The sequence below is a fragment of the Mus musculus genome, chromosome 11 (assembly GCF_000001635.26).
Source record: "Mus musculus strain C57BL/6J chromosome 11, GRCm38.p6 C57BL/6J".
Lineage (NCBI taxonomy): Eukaryota > Metazoa > Chordata > Mammalia > Rodentia > Muridae > Mus > Mus musculus.
The window spans coordinates 4,001,362-4,007,500 of NC_000077.6; the positions used below are offsets into that span (position 1 = coordinate 4,001,362).

The 6,139-nt window shown below is 46.4% G+C and overlaps 1 pseudogene; it reads left to right on the forward strand.

The window, feature by feature from the left end:
• The first annotated feature begins 1,056 nt into the window (after positions 1-1,056).
• Positions 1,057-1,660, forward strand: Gm11954 (annotated as a pseudogene).
• Positions 1,661-6,139: the final 4,479 nt, after the last annotated feature.

Here is a 6,139-nt window from a genome sequence, read left to right on the forward strand (position 1 = left end):
ATTGACATGTTTGAACCTTTAAAGATCCAAGGAGAACTTGGCAGAGAGCAGAAATATGATTCTCTCCCTCAGCACTTACTGTCTGCTAGTCCTAAGGGCTTTGCTGTTATTCATACATTTATTATTGTAATTAATATTTGAATGACTGGTTGCTGGACCATGAGCAGTGTTGGAACATGAGTGATCCTGGCTTCTTCCCCAAGGCAGTGATGGAGACTCAGAGAGGCTGAGAAACTATGTTAGGGTCACAGAGAAAGGATGGAAGAGAGGAAAGAGCTTGGAAATCTAGATCCATCTTTTGCAAAAGCAGGGAAATCCACAGCCTGAGAACTGACTTCTCTGAACAACAGGAGAGGTCCAAGCCCCTAAGCATTTGCAAAATGGCTCTGCGGGCTCCTGGGTGCTTTTGCCACTCCCTGACAGCAGAGGGCGCAAGGTATTGCGGTTGGTTTTCTCCAGCTGTACCAGCCTTAGCTGTGCAGGCCAGCCAGCGCACACTTGTAGTAACCAGGCAAGTTGACCTGATCTTGTGTATGTCACTGTCTTAGTCACGATTTCTACTCCTGCACAAACATCATGACCAAGAAGCAAGTTGGGGAGGAAAGGATTTATTCAGCTTACACTTCCATACTGCTGTTCATCACTAAGGAAGTCAGGACTGGAACTCAAGCAGGTCAGAAAGCAGGAGCTGATGCAGAGGCCATGGAGGGATGTTCTTTACTGGCTTGCTTAGCCTGCTCTCTTATAGATCCTAAGACTGCTAGCCCAGAGATGGTCCCACCCACAAGGGGCCTTTCCCCCTTGATCACTAATTGAGACAATGCCTTACAGTTGGTTCTCATAGAGGCATTTCCTCAACTGAAGCTCCTTTCTCTGTGGTAACTCCAGCTGTGTCAAGTTGACACAAAACTAGCCAGTACAATTGACCCCTTGTCAACTTGACACACAAATACATCACTAGTAAGCCTCAACCCTTAGTTCTTATTCATCCCCAAGATCTTAAATAACTTTAAAAGTCCCACAGTCTTTACATATTAAAAGTTCAGTCCTGGGGCAAGCAGCAGCACCAGATCCAAGATGGCGACCAGCAGGAGGCTGATGAAGGACAACCCTCTATATGATAAGGGAGCCTTCAGAATTGAAATCAACTTTCCAGCAGAGTATCCATTCAAACCACCCAAGATCACATTTAAAACAAAGATCTACCACCCTAACATTGATGAGAAGGGGCAGGTCTGTCTGCCAGTCATTAGTGCTGAAAACTGGAAGCCAGCCACCAAGACTGACCAAGTAATCCAGTCCCTCACAGCACTGGCGAATGACCCCCAGCCTGAGCACCCACTCCGGGCTGGCCTAGCTGAAGAATACTCTAAACCGTAAAAAATTCTGTAAGAATGTGGAAGAGTTTACAAAGAAATATGGGGAAAAGCGACCTGTGGACTAAAATCTGCCAGGAGTGATTCCAGCAAGTTTGAGCAGAGACCCCGAGCAGTGCATTCAGACACCCCGCAAAGCAGGACTCTGTGGAAGTTGACACATGCCACCAACTGGCGTCCACTTGTGGCAGTTACTAACTTTCTACAGTTTTCTTAATCAAAAGTGGTCTAGGTAACCTGTAAAGAAGGATTAAAAAATTCAGATGTTCTAAAAAAAAAAAAAATTCAATCCTTTTAAAATATCCAGTATTTTTTAAAATTCAAAGTACTTTAAAATTCAAAGTCTCTTAACTGTGGGCTTCACTAAAAAACTTCCTTCAAGAGGAAAATATATCAGGGCACAGTCACAATCAAAAGCAAAAATCAATCTCCAACCGTCCAATGTCTGGGATCTAACTCACGATCTTCTGGGCTCCCCCAAGGGCTTGGGTCACTTCTCCAGCCATGCCCTTTGTAGCACACACCTTGTCTTCTAGGTTCCAGCCGCCTGTACTCCACTGCTGCTGCTCTTGGTGGTCATCTCATTGTACTGGCATCTCCAAAACACTGTATGACCCCTTCAGTCCTGGGCCATCAATTGCAACTGAGGCTGCACCTTCACCAATGGCCTTCCATGGCCTCTCACAGTGCCGAGCCTCAGCTGCTCTGCGTGACCCCTTCATGCCTTCAAAACCAGTACCACCTGGGTAACTCTTACACTTTATTAAGTCCATCCACAGCACAAGGTTCAACCTTGGTTATCTCTGGAACACTGCCTCTGTGCTCTCAGAAAATACTTCCCAGAAGATTTCACCTCAGTGATGCTGGTCTCTTCTTAATCACCGCTAATTTCTTAGCTCCAGCTAACCAGCATCAATAGTCCCAGTAATGCAAAGGTTTTACTTTAGTAGTTCTGGTATCTTGTTAATCACAGCTGATTCTTCAGCCCCAGCTAACCAGAACCACAGAATCTTCACAATCCAAAATAGCAATGGCCCTGAAAAGAGTCTTTAATTTTCCCTCTGAAATTTCACAAGCCAGGCCTCCATTTTTCTGCACTGTTCTCAACATTATCTTCCAAGCTCCTACACAATATCTCACAGAGTTCTCAACACCGAATAGGTCTTCTAGCCCAAAGTTCCAAAGTCCTTCGTGGTCAGGTTGTCACAGGAATACCCCACTATGCTGGTACCAATTTGTCTTAGTCAGGGTTTCTATTCCTGCACAAACATCATGACCAAGATGCAAGCTGAGGAGGAAAGGGTTTATTCAGCTTACACTTCCACACTGCTGTTCATCACTAAGGAAGTCAGGACTGGAACTCTAGCAGGTCAGGAAGCAGGAGCTGATGCAGAGGCCATAGAGGGATGTTCTTTACTGACTTGCTCAGCCTGCTCTCTTATAGAACCCAAGACTACCAGCCCAGAGATGGTCCCACCCACAAAGGAACATTTCCCCCTTGATCACTAATTGAGAAAATGCCTTACAGTTGGTTCCCATGGAGGCATTTCCTCAACTGAAGCTCCTTTCTCTGTGATAACTCCAGCTGTGTCAAGTTGACACAAAAATAGCCAGTACAGTCACCAAGCCAGGGTCAGGATTCCCTTCTTCAGGAAAGCCCACAAAACCACCTCTCTGTATCCTGCCCAAGAGCATGTTGAGGTATCTTCTGACCAGGATCTCATAGATGCCATCAAGTTAGGATGAGGTAATTCCACAACCCCCAATCTAATATCTCTGTTGGTCTTATATAAAAAAAAATTAGAATGAAGACTGACATGGCAGTGTATGCCTGTAATCCCAACACTCAAGAGTCTGAGGCAGGGGATGGAGAAGTGGGTCAGTGGTTACCAGTACTGGCTGTTCTTGCAGAGGATGCAGATTTAGTTCCCAGAACACATGTGGTGGTTCATAGCCACCTCTAACTCCAACTCAAGGGGAGTCCTCTTCTGCACTCCATATGGAATGCATGCAGGCAGGCAAAGTATTCATACACATAAAATAAAAGGAGCATTTAAGATAATAAAGTATAAACACACAAAACAGGATGGGATGTAGCTTAGCTGGCACAGTGCATGCAGGAAAACCTGGGCTCAATTGCTGGTGCCACATAAGGAAGTCATGGTAGTACACACACTCCTGTTCACACACTCCTGTATACACACTCCTGTTCACATACTCCTGTATACACACTCCTGTATACACACTCCTGGGCACACACTCCTGTATACACACTCCTGGGCACACACTCCTGTATACACACTCCTGTATACACACTCCTGTATACACACTCCTGGGCACACACTCCTGTATACACACTCCTGTATACACACTCCTGGGCACACACTCCTGGGCACACACTCCTGTATACACACTCCTGTATACACACTCCTGTATACACACTCCTGGGCACACACTTCTGTATACACACTCCTGTATACACACTCCTGTTCATACACTCCTGTGATCCTGCTAAGTGGGATGTGATAGAGGAAGGATTGTGAGTTTGAGTCTAGCCTGGGATTCATAAGGAGTTTGAATGCCAACCTAGGCTACATGAGACTGCCTCTCAAAAACAGAAAACTAGAAAAGAGGAAATGCCACGTGACTTCAGATAGGGACCAGAGAGGTGCCGTATGACAAGGGATATGGAGGAGCAAGGGGAAACTGCAGCAGGCAAGGATGCTCCACCTAGAGTTGCAGAAGGGATGTAGCTCAGAACCTGATTTCAGACTTCTACCACCCAGGGCTTGTGAGGTCCCTAACAGGAAGGCTTTCTCTCTCCACGGTCGACACTGCCTGTGTGAGACTCTCAGCCACCACTCTTCCCTCCCTAGTACACATCAACCATGGCAGGATGTGGCACTTGGGAAGAAGCCAGCACAGCCTCTTGTGGCATCTTCCCTCTGTGGGCTGCTTTAGGCTGTTTTCTGTTGCTTGGTACTGAGCTTGGGAAATTTACATGTATTATGTTTGCACCTGTGAGGGCCTTGGCAGAAGGCAGAAAGGCACAAGGTAGGCGATCCCAGCGTGGGCAGGCTCCAGGCTTCCACAACCTCATCATCCACATAGATCCCTCCACCTCTCAGAATGCTTACAACTGGGAACCGGATTCCAACATGAACTGGACAAGTGCCTGGCACACAGTAGGGTATTTTTGTTTTGTTTGAGACAGGCTGGTCTTAAACACAAGGCCAGGGCTTCTGCCTCAGCCTTCCAAGTAAGAGGATTGCAGATATATGCTACCATATCAACTAGGTTGTTTTTAAAAAAGATTTCTTTATTTAATATATGTGAGTAGACTGTAACCACCTTCACATATACCAGAAGAGGGCATCGGATCCCATTACAGAGTCAGCGCTCTTAACCATTGAGCCATCTCTCCAGCCCCAGCTAGGTTATTTTTAAAGATTTATTTATTTAGTTTATTTATTTATTTATTTATTTATTGTATGTAAATAAGTACACTCTAGCTGTCTTCAGAGACACCAGAAGAGGGCATCCAATCCCATTACAGATGGTTGTGAGCTACCATGTGGTTTCTGGGAATTGAACTTAGGACCTCTGGAAGAGTGGTCAGTTCTCTAAACCTCTGTGTCATCTCTCCAGCTTGGGGTCATTATTTATAATTTTAATTATGTGCATGTGTGCTTGTGTGTAAACATGTGCATATGAGATGTCGGATCCCCCGAAGCTGTCCCTTGTGGTTGCTGGGAACTGACATAGGCTCCTCTACAAGAGCAGTACAGGCTTAACCTTGGAGCTATTCCTCCAGCTCTGCCCAGTCTTGTTCTGTTTGAGGGTTCTTGCTTTGCTTTGGTTTTTGGTATGATGTTTTGTCCACATGTCTGTGCACCAGTACATGCATGCAGTACCTTCAGAGGCCAGAAGACGACACCAGAGTCCACGGAACTAAGTGAGATTGTGAGGTGGGTGTTAGGATTTGAACTTATGGTCTCTGGAAGAGCAACCAATGGTCTTATTTAGTTTATTTAGTTTATAACTGTTGAGCCATCTCTCCAGCCACAGTCCCCTGGTTTTTAATAATTGGTGAAAGATGGAAAGAAAGGCAATGTGAAAGAAGGAAGAAGAGAAGTGTAGGTGAAAGCTACGCTTTTTCCAGGGATAGCAAGGATTCACAGCAGGCTTTCAAGTAGGTGGAGCTCTAGAAGCTTCAAGACGGGCCACCATTAAGTTGTTACAATGATGGCATTGGCAGGTGCCCAGGCTAGATAATAGGGTGGTCCAAGAAGAGTGCTGGGGTTTTCTGGTGAGCTTTAAAAAAATGCAGCATTCTGTGCAGAGCAGACCAGAACCAACAGCCTCTGGGGCAACGCTTGCCCCAAGAATGTCCAAGTTGGTACATCAACACACCAGCTGCGTTCTCTAAATCAGACCCCACTGCCGTTTGCCATGCCACCTGACCTGGTGTGGAAACCAGAGAACTGTTACCCGCCATCTCAGCCCAGGGGGAGAGATCAGGGGTCCTCCCCACCTCCAGCCTTCCTTTATGCTTCTCAAAGGCTTCTTTCTGTAGCTGGTTCCTTATCATCCCATTCCAGAGGGAATCAGCTGAGCTGGCAGGCACCAGCCCTGGCACTCGCAGCGGCAGTGGCTCATCTTCACTCCAACAGTCCCTCTCTAGGGAGAGGAGACATCTGCTGGCCTGAGGGGCTTGGTCAATCCCTGATGCCATCAGTGGCACTTACAGAACCTTCTGATCC